Below are 14,446 nucleotides of genomic sequence, written 5' to 3'. Positions count from 1 at the left end.
CCTCTGAAGCGGAGTGTGCTGAACTTAACACCAGGCTGTGGGGCCGGCCCCTGGTATCCTGTAGTTTTAATTTGCATTTCTGTTGTTATTAGTGACTTTGGGCATCATTTTAAATAGGCTATGCCCATTTGTATTTTCTTTTTGTGACTGCCCTTTGCCTCCTTTCCTGTTGGATTGTTGGACTTTTGCATATTGATTTATTACAGTTAAAAAAATTAACCCTTAGTCTGTGATAGTAGGAGCGATACCCCACCATTTTGCACTTGTCTAACTTGCAGATCAAAATAAAAATTTTTTATATAGTCAATTCAATCTTTCGGTTTTATGGTTTTTGGGTTTTGTGTAACACTTAGAAACACCTTCTCCACTTTGTGATTATTTAAAAAAAGTCTTCCAATTTTCCTTCTAGTTATTTCACCTGGGTCTCTCTCTGTCTCTCTCTTTATCCCTATTTCTGTCTCGCACCACCGATCCATTGAAATTATATTTTGGCAAAAGATGAGGTAGGAATCCATTTTGCTATTTTTCCAGAACCAACTGTCCAAACATTATTTATTAATAGTCCACCTTTTGCACACTGATTTGAAAAGCCACCTTTATTATACATTAAATTTCTTAATGTTTAATTACTTAAATGTTTAATACTTAGGAGTTTGCATCATTTTGGGGACCTTCTGTTCTGCAACATCATGCACCATTGTCATGCTTTCAGTTATTGTAGCTGTATCACTGTAGCTGATGGGGCTACTCCGCTCTCATTAGTTCCTCTTTCTCTGAATTTTTCTATCTTTCTGCACTTGTTTATTTTTCCATGAACTTTAGAATGAACTAGTCTAGTTCTAAAAATAATGTCCTGGTGATATTTTTATGGAGATTTTTTCTAAATTTATTCATTAACATTATACATTATGCATTGTAGAGATGTTATTTCTTTTTCTTAGAACACTATGCCTTTCCCATTTGTTGAAGTCTTCCTTTATGTCCCCAGGAGCATTTAAATTTTTCTTCGTGTAGACCATGCATGTTTCTCACAGGTTTATTTTTATTTCCCTAGATATTTTCTGCTTGCTCTTGTTAGTGGAATTATTTCTTTTTTTCTTTCTTTTTTTTGGGGGGAAAGATCAGCCCTGAGCTAACATCGATGCCAATCCTCCTCTTTTTTGCTGAGGAAGATTGGCCCTGGGCTAACACCTGTGCCCATCTTCCTCTACTTTATATGGGACACCACCACAGCATGGCTTGATGAGCGGTGCGTCGGTGCGTGCCCGGGACCTGAACCTGCGAACCAGCGGAGCACGCACACTTAACTGCTGTGCCACCTGGCCGGGCCCTGGAATTATTTCTTATATTATACTGTCTAATTGAACATATGTGTGTGTGTAGCCTCTTGATTTCAGTATACTGACTTTCTATGCAGCCACCTTACTGAATTCTCTCATTATTTGAATAATTTTTGGATGAATTTATCTGTGTTCCTAGTTAAGTAATCATATCATCTCCCAATAACTGTAATTTAGTCTTTTCTCTCTAATATTTATAAGTCTTACAGCTTTCTTCTAATCATCTTATCTAATGCCTCAAGAAGAGGAAATTTTAAATAGTAGTTTTAGAATGAATGTCTTCTCTTTTTCCTGACTTCAGTGGGAATGCTTATAATGTTCCCTATGAATTGTGTTGTTGGGTTTTGGTTGGAGAAATATATTGTGTTAAAAACTATCCATCCCTATTCTGAGAATGTTTTCTTATTTTTATTTTTTAAAATAGAGACTGGTTGTTAAATGTTTATCTAATGCCTTTTTGGAAACTATGGAAATAATTGTCCATTTTCTCCTTTTCTCTTTTCTAAGAAAATATTTTAGATTTTTGTCTTTTGTCCTGTAAATTTGGTGATATATATAAATACGTTGTTCAAACAGGAAATCATGCTAGTGTTCCTGGAATAATATCCACTTGGTCATAGTTCATGCATTAGTTTTTTAGTGTTGGAATCTAGAGGTAGTAATTATTAACAATTTTTGCACCAATTTTCATAAGTGACTTTGTTTGAAAATTGTGTATGTGTGTGTATTAGTGTTGTCAGTGTTCTGCTTAAATCATCATGAAAACAATTTGGAAGATTTTCTTTGTTTCTTTTTGAAATATTTCGAATAGCATTTATATAATCCGTTCCTTAAAACTGTGATAGAATTCCCCTGTGAAATTGCCTTGGCCTGGTGCCTTTTTTGGAGGGGGGGAGGTGTTTACTCTTTAACAACTTTTTATTTCTTCTATAGCTAATCAGACTAATTTGGTTTTATATGGTTTCTATGGCTACTTTTGTTAATTGTATTTTAGGAAAGTCACCTATTTCAAATTGATTTGCATGAAGTTACAGTTTCTTGTAATTATATTCATTTCCTCGCTGTTTATGGTTATTTCCACATTATTATTTAAAGTTTTGTGGTTTTGTTCTTTATTTCTCTATCTCCCTTTTTGATGAGTTTAGCAAAAGTTTTATTTATTATTTATTCAAAAAACATCTCTTGCATTTATTTATTAGCTCTACCGTTCTTTATTTTCTCTTTAAAATCTTCAACAATACACTTTTTTGCTTTCCGTAGGTTTATTTGTTGTTTTTCTAATTGTTTGATCTTGACTCTTAATTCACATATTTTTATTTCTGCTTTTTTATTAGTACAAATAAGGTATAAATTTCCCTCTAAGGATTGCTTTAGCTGTATGCCACACATTTTGTTAAGTAGTGTTTTTGATTTAGTTATTTGACTAGGTACAGTTTTTTAAAATGCCAGATCCAATTATAATGTAAGCCTCATGGGGACAGGAACCTTGTCTGTTTATTCATTTCGAGCCTACCATAGTGCCTGTCACATAGCAGGTGCTTAAGAAATATATTTGTATGAATAAATAAATCCGTATGAAATAATTTTGCAGTTTGTGGCAGGTTCCCATCTGTTGCTCTAGTTCATCTCTGCCATCTTTGGATATTCTCTCTAAGTATCTACTAAAGTATAGGCATAAGAAAATATTAGACATGCTTCACATTACATTTTCAGAGTATGCTATTAATAGATTTATTTTTAAAGTCTACCAATACAATTTCCCTCAAATCAAGTAAACCTGAGTAAAAGATTTTTGGAAAGATTAGCACAGAGAAAACATATTTGAGTAGAATTGGAATGTTAGAGCCGACGGGTTAGTAGAAATCATGCCCATGATTTTTGTGGGCTTGGACCCTTTGTTCAAGCTAAATCTTGCAGAGAGGCCCAAGTCCAGAGTGTAAAATGACAAAAACAGACCTGCTGTAGTTGGAGGGAGGGTGCAGAGCCAGGGGAAGCCCAAAACTGCTGCTGGCTGCCTTCCCTCCTGACCTCCTCCCGTGTCTCATTTGAAAACCAAGAGTGTTAGTTCAAAAACTTTCAATTTTCAGATGAGAAGGAAAACAAAAATGCAAAGAAGGCAAGTGATTCATTCAAAAGTTACTCAGTGAATTAGAGGCTTAACGTGGGAATACAACTCCGGCCTTCTGTCTCTGCTTCTAGTGGTATTTCCAGGTTCCCAAGAAGCTGTCTGTACCTTGCTCCTGTGTGCATTTTTTGATGGACCTGATATTTGATTACCTCCCTTGGCAGGCCAACGATCCTTGCTAAGGCACAGACTGCATATTTGCTAATCTCTGAGGGGAAAGCTGTGATTCAGGCTCTGAGGTCTAAGAATTGCAGACTTAGTTTCTAGTCTCCTGATGAAACTGCTAATCTGGGTGCCAATGGTGTTTCTGCTACACGGACACCTGCCCACACAGCATGATTAGAAATTATAATGATGATGACGATGAGTCTTCCAGGACACCCACGTTCTTCGCAAGATATTTCTGCTAATCGCCTCTCCCAGAACCAGTTGGAGAACTTTTTTTTTCCTTTGAGTTTTTTTCCCCCCTTTCTAAGTCAACTAAAAATGCTGGTCTAATTGTGGTGTAGATTAAAGATTTGTCCTCGGCATTACTGGTGTGTCATTTTTTGTGCAGGGGCTCCTAGAACCTTGGGAGCATGGGGTAAATGGAAAGCACATGGGGCCAGGTATAAGGAGATTTGGTTGCAGGTTCCAGTGATGCCAAAAATTTCCTGTGAGCCGTTGGAAAGGTTACTTTCCATCTCTGCAACTTTGCTTCCCCTTCTGTTAAATGGACATCAAATTCTGTTGTACTTAATTCACTAGAGTGGTGGAAATCAAATGAGGTAGTGAGTAAAGAAATACTTCATTAATTCTACACTATAATTTGAGAGGGTTTTTATTGAAGTTATTTTTGCATTTTGATATCTTAGTCTGTTAAGGTTGTATTAGTGTAGTACAATCAGAGAGTGTAGGTGTGAGGGCTGGGAAGGCAGATTGTTGATTAATCCAACATTGGGAAGGGTCAGGGCAGATAATGGACCAAATAATGCCTGAAATGTAGTATGTGGGCTCTACTTTGAACTCAGAAAAAATGCTGTCATGGGGGCAATGGTGCACAGGGAGAAAAGAGAGGAGTTCAGGAACTAGAAGTCTCAATGGAGAAGTAAAAACAAAAGTTAGAGGTGAGAGAATAGGAAACTAAAGTCAGGGTGTGTGATTCTGGAGTCATGATCTAGAGGCGACAAGAGAAAATTAGAAAAATACCAACACTGGCTTTGGACCCTGTGTATCTGGAGTGTAGGAGGACAGGCAGACACAAATAGAGAGGCTTCAGAGAAAACAGCATCCTCAGGGGCCGGGCCAGCCTGGTGGCGTAGGGGTTCGGCTCCTGGGTGTGCCCGGACACACCGCTTGTCAGGCCATGCTGTAGCGGCATCCCACACAAAGTGGAGGAAGATGGGCACGGATGTTAGCTCAGGGCTGATCTTCCTCACAAAAAACAAACAAACAAACAAAAAAAACCAGCATCCTCAGAGAACAGCCGTCTCCAAAAAAGCTCTCTAAATGCCCTCCAAGGAGGGTACGAGTGGTTCCAAAGCTCCTTAGGGCCAGAAGAGCCGTGTCTTTTTTACTTGTCTCTGCATCCTGCTACTTAGCGTGGTACTTTGTTCACAGTACTTGCTTTTTTTTTTTTAATTGTTTTGGGACTTACCTTTTAATTTAAGGGCTGAATATCTGAAGGACTGTTGAGGAGGGGTTCTGATAAGGAAGAGCTGAGTTGGGTAATTCCGTTTCTATTTGTGTGTGTGTGTGTGTGTGTGTGTGTGTGTGTGTGTGTGTGTGTGTGAGGAAGATTAGCCCTGAGCTATCATCTGTCAGCAATCCTCTTTTTGCTGAGGAAGACTGGCCCTGGGCTAACGTCTATGCTCATCTTCCTCCACTTTATATGGGATGCTGCCACGGCATGGCTTGACAAGTGGTACAGCGGTGTGCACCTGGGATCCGAACCCTGGGCCGCTGCAGCGGAGTGCGAGCACTTAACCACTATGCAACTGGGCCAGACCCCCGTTTCTACTTTTGGTTCACTGTTTCCTCATCCAAAAAGTGTTGGGCTCCATGACTTGGTTTCTATAACAGTCACTGCCTTTGTGGACAGGAAAACAGTTTTCTAAAACTATGATTAAGGGACGAATGGATAAAGAAGCTGTGGTATATATACACAATGGAATACTACTCAGCCATAAGAAACGATGAAATCCAGCCATTTGTGACAACATGGATGGACATTGAGGGTATAATGCAAAGTGAAATAAGTCAGAGGGAGAAGGTCAAATACCATATGATTTCCTTCATTAAGTAGTAGATAATAACAACAATAAACAAACACATAGGGACAGAGATTGGATTGGTGTTTACCAGAGGGGAAGGGGGGAGTGAGGAGGGTGAAAGGGATAATTCGGTACATGTGTGTGGTGATGGGTTGTAATTAGTATTTTGGTGGTGAACATGATGTAATCTATGCAGAAATAGAAGTATAATGATGTACACCTGAAATTTTTACAATGTTATAAACCAATGTTACTGCAATAAACAAAAAATTAAAAAAAAAATAAAAAAAAATAAAACTACGATTAAGAAAAAAATACTCAGTGAATATGCTGATATTTTTGCTTAGGGTTTGGAAAGGAGTAAAATGTTTCCAGAAGTCCTTTTCCTTTAGTGGAGGACTTCAGCTTGTACACTGGGCTCAGATAATTTTAGCCTTTATTCTTTATCTATCTATCTATCTATCTATCTATCTATCTATCTATCTATCTATCTATCTATCTATCCATCCATCCCTCCATCTGCCTGCGTACCTACCTATTTATGGAAGATGTTAGAATTTAATTTCTCTTATTCTTTAGACTTTGGTTGACTTGGTGAATCAAGTAAACTGAGTTGAAGAAAAACTGACTGCTGGAAGAAAAATTTGAAAAAAAAAAGTATCATGATTCTTTGAAAAGGAGTTTTTCCAGGTGAGGTTATATAATTTCACAGACACTTGGGATGGGGACTAAAAAGTCTGGACACACTGAACCTCTGAAAACCCTGTGAATGTGTTGGCTAAGCTTTTTTCCTTCTTAGCATAGGTGGAGACAGACTTTTTTTCAGTAAAACAAAGCCAATATAATCTCTGAAACTTTCAAACGTGATTTGGGAAGATGATTCTCTCTATAATGCCAGTCCAAATATAAAATAAAAATTTTCAACAATTAGCAAAAATGTGAATTTTTCAATTACCAGTCTCTTTTTTGGCAAAGTTGGCCTTTCTCATTTTATTCCTTTATTTATTTGTAATTTTTAAAAAAAGTCTATTTAATTCAGCTAATTTCTAGCTTCCAGTGAGCCTTTTAACTAATCAAATGCATTGGAAATGCTTTTTAATTTATTATAAGAACAACAAAAAGCCAGAAGTCATTTTATGTAATGTCTTTTCTTGTAGTTCAGTGTTGTCAGCTCTTTTCCTGATTGAGTTTCGGTTTGGCTGGAAGCAGCCTGAGGGTGTTCATTGCCCTGTACTGTTTATCTGTTGCTGCTGGTGAATTACAAAAATAGTAGAGAGTTCCTGTATACCCTTCACCCAGCTTCCTCTAATGTTCATAGCTTGCATTTATCAAAGCTAAGAAGTGATCGTTATACAACATGATTAATTAAAATACAGATTTTTATTTGGGTTTCTCCAGTTTTTCCACTAATGCCTTTAGTCTGTTCCATAGTCCAATTCAAGATACTACTCTGCATTTAGTCATCATGTCTTAGTTTCCTCCTGTCTGTAACTGTTTCTCAGCCTTTCCTTGTTTTTCATGACCCTGACCCTTTTTAAGTGTATTGGGCAGATATTTTATAGAATGTCCCTCAATTTGAATTTATCTGATGTTTTCTCAAGATTAGACTGGGAGTGTGGATGTTCAAGAAGACCACCATAGAGGTGAAGCCCTTCTCTTGGCTTCATATCACGGGGTTCATAACGTCAACATGACCTATTACTGGGATGTTAACATTGCTGCTGATCAATTTTGTTTTATTATGTTTTAACTAAAGACCAGTTGTCTGGGACTATTAGCACTGTAACACCTTTGCAAATTAGTGGTGAGTAATTTGACTGACTAGTCTTCAAACTACTAGCTTCATTCTAATGGAAGGCCCAAAATCCCAGAGCAAGTGGCTTCCAGAGCTCAATTACAAAATGTGGTTTGGACCTGAGGCCCATGTTGGGGCTTGCTACAATCTGTTCTCCAGTCGTAACCCTGGGGCCTGCTTGAGGGGAGAGTTGATCGACAGTGCTGGTTTTGTGTATTCTTACCCAGTGAACAACACAGGGATTGGGGCCCACGTCAGAAGCCAAATCTCCAGCAGAAAGGAGAATATTAGGGAAAGCAGTACTCCACCGATCCTTCCTGATGATTCTGGAGATGATCCTTCCCCTTGATTAATATGGCTTACTGGATGTCAGCCATTATCATCCCCCCTCCTATCCTGGAGGACGAAGTAATGGAGAGTGATGGAGGGAGAGCTCTTTATCTTTTGACAAGGAAACAGAATTTTCCATATCCAGGGACCAAAACCAGAAAGTACGAAAAGGTGAAGAGTTTCTTACCTCTTTTTTTCGATAGCCCATGCATTGATGCATTGCAGGTTTACTGAATTTTTACCTACGCTGTATTATTCTCAGAGGATGCACAGTGGGGTTGGGAAACAAAAGTCTTGATGACTAGAGTTGGAAAATAAACCTTGATTCAAGCCAGAAAAGATATGAGGGTAGATCTTAGGTCCTGTATGTGATGATATCAGTATCCTAATGGGTAGAGTGGCTAAGTTGCCATTTTGTTGGTAGTAATCCTTGCTCCTGTTTGGTTTTCCTCATCCTCACATATGAGATGGAGCCATTTTTCCTCTTCAGCATTTGCTGTCACAGCGTCCTGCAGTCTCTTGGTCTTGAGGTATAGGGTTGAGAGAAATATTTTGCAATATTGGGTGGGTCGGGTTGGCCTGTGGGTATCCATGTATCTTGACAACTATTGTCAAACTTAACTCCTTTCCCAAACAAATGTTTTGCTCTGTTCACTTACTAGAAGTGAAGGTTGAGGAGAGGTTGGAGATGTGCTGTCCAATATGATAGCCACTAGCCACATGTGGCCGTTGAACACTTGAAATGTGGCTAGTGCCACATGTCGAAAGGATAATATTTTGCATCTATTTGTAAAATAAATTTCTTTTACTGTTCGTTATAAATGTGGTGACTAGAAAATTTAAAATTGCATATGTGGCCCAATTTTTTTTATTGGTCACTGGTTAGAGCCTAGGAAGAATATGAAGCACAGTAAATTGACCTTGTATTCTCCTCTGAGTTCTAATAATGTTGGCATTCAAGGAAAAAGCTTCAACAGTCATAATTTTCATTAAAAAAGTCTGATTCAGGGGCCGGCCCGGTGGCGCAAGCGGTTAAGTGCGCGTGCTCCGCTGCGGCGGCCTGGGGTTCGCTGGTTCGGATCCCAGGCGCGCACCGACCTACTGCTTGGCAAACCATGCTGTGGCGGCGTCCCATATAAAGTGGAGGAAGATGGGCACAGATGTTAGCCCAGGGCCGTCTTCCTCAGCAAAAAAAAAGAGGCGGATTGGCGGATGTTAGCACAGGGCTGATCTCCTCACAAAAAAAAAAAAAACAAAACAACAAAAAAAAGTCTGATTCAGGAGAGTTGGCTCATTTTACATTATTGCTTGGACTGGAGAAGAATCTGACATTTGGTATTTTCATAATTGAGAACATAACTTGCTGACTTAAAAAAAAATCACAACATTTTGTGCTTGGCCTCAGGTACCAGACTTTTAGTCTTTGAAAATAGGGAGTGTGTCCTTTTCTCTTTCTACCATTTTCCCCCCCAAAACCGCACACTAACTAGCACATAGAAGGTGGTTAACTGGCATTTATTGAGAAACGAAATAAGTTTTAAAAAAGAGAAAACCTTGTGAAGCTACTCTGTGTTTATGGTTGGAAGAGAGAAATATCCACCTTTATAAGTCAACCCTTTTTTTTAAGTTAGCCACCAAAAGTAAAGGACATTGATCCAAGTGTTTATTTACCTCTTGATTTAATTCCCATTCCCATCAGGTGTCCCTGTCAGCTCTGCTTATGATAAAGAATCTTTTCAAAATGCTTAACCTCACCACCCCTCTGGGTAAGGGGAGACAGAATATGATGCTGCTTACACATATTAATCCTCACCTTGTTCAAATACTATATCTAAGGGCCGGAAGACTGGATTATTCTTATTTTTCCTCTTGTTTGAGCCTTTCTGACATCTATGTATACTATAAAGAGTGGGAATAATAATGAAAGGTGAGTTTAAACTTGGACTATATTAACTTTTCATTTATTTTACTTTATTTTATTTTATTCTGCTTCATAATGAGCCAGAGCTTCTGTGAACACATGACTTATAGGCCCTTGGTCTTCCATTATGTCCACTCCCCTGATTCTGCCCTCTTCAGTACAGCCCTGGGGGTGGGTGAGGAGGCATGCTTTGTGTGATGTTGTTATTTGGTCAGAGCACTGTGCTTGGAAATTCAAGAATCTCTGTGATTCTATATTAGGCATGGTGCAGACTCTAACTGATTCCTGAATCCAGATATAGTTAAGAACATGTTGCCTTGGGCAGAGGCAAGCTCTATAGAATCTACAGTGGCTGTGTTGCTCACTATTCCTAGAAAAGGCCTCTTGAAAGAGGCCTTTTGGTTATATGTAGCCTTATTTCTAAGAAATATTTAAAGCTTTGATTCTTCTGCAGAACAGAATGGAAGATTGTGGATTTTCTTGGAAGTGTGTATGGGGAGGCTGTAATGAGTGAAGAAAGTATTGGCCTTGGAGTCAGAAGACCTATGTTTACTTCCTAGCTCTGCTATTTTCTAGTTGTCACACTCTAGACAAATAACATCATCTCTGAGCATTAATTTCTCCATCTGTCCAAATTGGACAATATCTGCTTCACAGGGTTGTCATATGTTAATGTATGTGGAGTACCTATGTTGGGGACCAACACTTAGGCTTTATAAACACTAAATGAATTGGTTTTCTCACACACAGCTCGTGATTTTGCTGGTGATAGACCGATAGTCATCTCTTGTTTTCATTTTGGAGGTGGGGGAGGAGGGCAATGGGGTGATTGTGTGGTAAAATCCACTTTAATTCTAGCTGTGAGAAAAAGAGCAGGGAAAATGTGGTAAGCAATTGCTTCTAAAAAGCTCGGACTAAAAGCACTTGATGGATTTGCGCTGGCTTCCCGGTAGACTCATCTCTCTACTGCCCGCATAGCACAATTAATAGTTATTACTCAAGAAGGAACAAATAAAAAAAAAAGAAAGCAGGCATAAAAACATCCTTTCATCTTCCTGAAGACGGTCCCCTTTGTCAGATCCGTGGAGCCATACCTGTGAATCATCCTGGGAAAGCACAGTGTGGGTGACTAGAAGGAAGATCTTGTGGCTCATTTCTTACCCACTTCCTGGGCTGGGGAAATGTCTAAGCTCATCTTTCTTATCTACTGATGCCTTGTCAATATCTACTACCGTTCAGCATGCATCTTCACAAAGGAGGGCCTCTTTCTCACATCCTCGCTCCCAATGCATCACTGTGTAGAGAGCTGGGTACTCTTCTGGGCAGAAAAAGTTGTAAAGCAAAAGCAGAATAAAGTTGAGAGGGTGAGCATGGAGCCGTGGAAAAGCATTGCAGTAGGAGTATAGAGATGTGAGTCTGAGCATGAGCACAGAAACACTCATATTTATTTTATGAGTATGTGAGATGAGTCATAGTCCTGCTACAGACTGGCCACCTGACCTTGGGTATTTCACTGCTATGCTACTAGAGTCCATGGATCAAGTTTTGCCACTTACCTTCTTGAAGCTTCGTCAGAATGGAGGGAAATCCTGACTTTGAGGATGAAGGTCCGAAGTGGGCATCTAATTCTCCTCGATATTCAACTTCTTAGGCAGAATGGAGGTGAAGGTCATGGATTTTAGGGTTCGTTCCTGTGCTTGAATCCAGCTGTAGCAGGAGTGATTCTGGACAAGCTACATATGTCTCCGAGTTTCAGTTTTGTCATCTGTGAAATAGGAACAGGGTTGTTGTCAGAACTGCAGATAGTACATGTTGTAATGTGCCTGGCACAGAATAAGCTGTCAATAAACAAATAATAAATAATAATAATCATGATTAAATAATAAATAAATAAACCAATCTCAAATGACTGGTATTGTTATTATTATTACCTGTAACCACAATCATTTTCCCTGGCCCTATCTTATAGGGATAGACTGTGGCTATAGGAAATATTAGTTGTGAAAGTGCTTTGCGTTAGATAGATAAAAACTATCTATATAGTGAACAGTATCATTAAAGAAAGCTCAGAGTCAATTTCACCATCTTTTTTTTTTCACTCATGGATTATTTGTCCTCAAGTCTTAGATAGTTTCTTTTTTCTACATCTCTTGGGTTAAACCCTTTTCTCTATTCACCTATTATTACTCTAAGCCAGTCTCTCCTAGCCTCCTGCTCCACAGGTGTTCCAGTCCCCAGACTCTCCTTGAGCCCTGGTTCTCAAAGTGTGGTTCATGGAGCAGTAGCATCAGCATCAAGCCTCACAGCTTGCTAGAAATGCTGCATCTTTAGCCCCACCCAGACCTGCTGAATCATGGGGCTTATTCAACCACCATCTGTAGAGACTCTGTCCAACTCATTTTGCTCAGTCCACTCTTTGCTCAGAGTACATGCTTGGCCAGTATGTGTTTGCTCTGCCTCCAGAATATTTCCTGAGTCTGATTGCATTCACTATCTCTTTTGCAAGTTGAGAGGGTAAGCATGGAGCCATGGAAAAGCACTGGAGTAGGAGTATAGTGACTCAATCAAAGTCACCATCCATTACCTTGACTTAGCAATGGAGTCTCTGAAACGGTCTCTATACTTTTTTTTTAATTTTTATTTTTTTATTGAGGTCATATTGGTTTATAACATTGTGTAAATTTCAAGTGTACGTTATTATATATCAGTTTCTGTACAGACTGTATCGTGCTCACCACCAATATGCTTTCCCCTTGTGGCCCTTTTCCATACCACACAGAGAGATCTTCTAGAATTGTTAATTGGATCGTATCAACTGCCCCCTCCTCCCCCACCGGCCTCCCCGTAAACCATACAGTAGTTTCCATAGTATCTAGAAACGTTCGAAAAACCTTTCTGTGGCCTGCAAGGCCCTATGAGGTGGGCTCTGACTTCTCCTTTACCTCCCACTCCTAACCACTTCACTCAGTAAGCTACAGACTCACAGACCTTCCTTTTGCCTGTATAAAAGCCAAGTTTGTTCCCACCCTACCTTCCTCTGATTCTGTTGATTTCTGGCTTGGAGCCGTCATTCAAGGCTCAGTAAATGTCATCTCAGAGAGATCTTCCTTAATCTCTAGCTAGAGTAGCACACCTGTCCCTTCCCCATCACTTTCTCCTATTAACTTGTTTTATATTCTACATAGACAGCACTCATGGTTCTCCGAAAGCAGGGTTAGTATGTCTTTGTTTTCTTTACGTTCATTGCAAACTGGTTTGGTGAAAGAGCTCTTAGTTATAACAATAACAGTGAAGATTTGCTGAGTGCTTACTATATGCTAGGCACTGTATATAGTAAGCTCTAATGGGTCAGTTCATTTGGATTATTTCATTCTCTTTAATGGATTATTTCTTCATTAAATAATGAAGATGTCAGCTGTTGTCTTAGGATGTCAACTCCCTAAAGGTGGGACAATGTCTGGTTGTTGCCGCTCTATTCCTAGCCTGTAGAAGATTTGCCTGACCTAGGAGAGGAGCTCAGGAAATGGTTGTTTAGGGATTGAGTGGGTTCCAGAAGGTTATCATTTGAGAACAAATCCACATGGAAGGAAAGAACAAAGAGTCTGTCTCACCCCCTATTCCAGATATGTCCCAGGGGAAAATAACCTTGAGATCATCTTTATCTTTACTCTAAGAGAGGGAGCAAGAACCTCTGAGAGAGAGGTTTTTGAGTAGTACCTTAATGCAAACAAGTTTTTTCTGAAGCTTTAAGTTTGGCATTTGGCGTGGTTGGAAATACAAGGCCTTCCGACTTTTACGTTCTTTGTGCGCACATTCTTGATGTGCGCATGTGAATCTTTTATTATTATGGACTCAGTCGACAGTAACCATGGTGAGTAGACCTATCACACAGCATTTTTCTGAGTCAGTTTAAAATGCTGACAATTAAATATACCGTACTCTTTTAAGCGATCCATCAGTCTCCCTTGTTGTCATGGTGACCGGAGTATATTTAGAATTGTGACAAGTACACTGAGTTCAATTGCACTTTTGCCAAAACATAGTTTTGCAGCTAAAATTGAATTTCCTGATTGAAGATCCAAGTGCTGTTAAGGGGGCATGATCATTTCTATACATTATTCTGGAAGCATAACTTACATCATTCTATTAAATCAGCAGTTAAAGTCTTATCAGGCTGGTAAGATATTGATACTTGAGGTGGTTGTACTTAGAGTTGATGAAATAAAGTTAAATAAAGGTGGCCTCATGTTTTTTACTTTAAAAATGAAATTGAGCCCCACTAATATAACTAGTTTAATGACTGACTCCTTTCTATCTTTATAAAGAAATTGTAGGTAAGTGTGCATGCATCTATTCCTCCAAATATTTTTAATTTAAAGACATTTATCAAGGGCCTCCTCTCTCCTACTTGTAATCTACTCTTAGCAATGTGAGGGCATCCTTTTTGCTTCTGGTCTGACCTCAGATTGACGAGCATCCTTATTTTTCCCCAACTTCATTCCTTCTGGGTTTCTAATGAAGTGGAGTAAAGAGATAAAATGAACATGACTTTTTGGCCAAACAAAGGAAAAGTAAAAGTCTTCTCTCTTGTGTAATCAGGAACTTGCTTTGACTCCTCACTCCTCTGTTGTCCTTTGTCCTGTCAACACAGTGCTGACAGTGATGTTGAGTATGAACTGCTTG

At 39.1% G+C, this 14,446-nt stretch overlaps 1 protein-coding gene across 7 annotated transcripts in view; it reads left to right on the top strand.

Annotated features, from left to right (window-relative positions):
- LPP (LIM domain containing preferred translocation partner in lipoma) overlaps positions 1 to 14,446 on the top strand; it is a 646,929-nt gene that overhangs the window by 149,646 nt on the left and 482,837 nt on the right. Inside the window, exon 3 of one of the 7 annotated variants that reach the window (XM_058556128.1) lies at positions 6,297 to 6,407. The exons of the other annotated variants lie outside the window; for them this stretch is intronic. The gene's annotated coding sequence lies outside the window, so the exon portion shown is untranslated. The remainder of the gene's footprint in view (positions 1 to 6,296; positions 6,408 to 14,446) is intronic. 7 annotated transcript variants of the gene reach the window in all.

The sequence above is a fragment of the Diceros bicornis genome, chromosome 15 (genome assembly GCF_020826845.1).
Source record: "Diceros bicornis minor isolate mBicDic1 chromosome 15, mDicBic1.mat.cur, whole genome shotgun sequence".
Taxonomy (NCBI): Eukaryota; Metazoa; Chordata; class Mammalia; order Perissodactyla; family Rhinocerotidae; genus Diceros; species Diceros bicornis.
The sequence above is the reverse complement of the archived record's forward strand: the minus strand, read 5'-3'. Positions and strand labels throughout refer to the sequence as shown.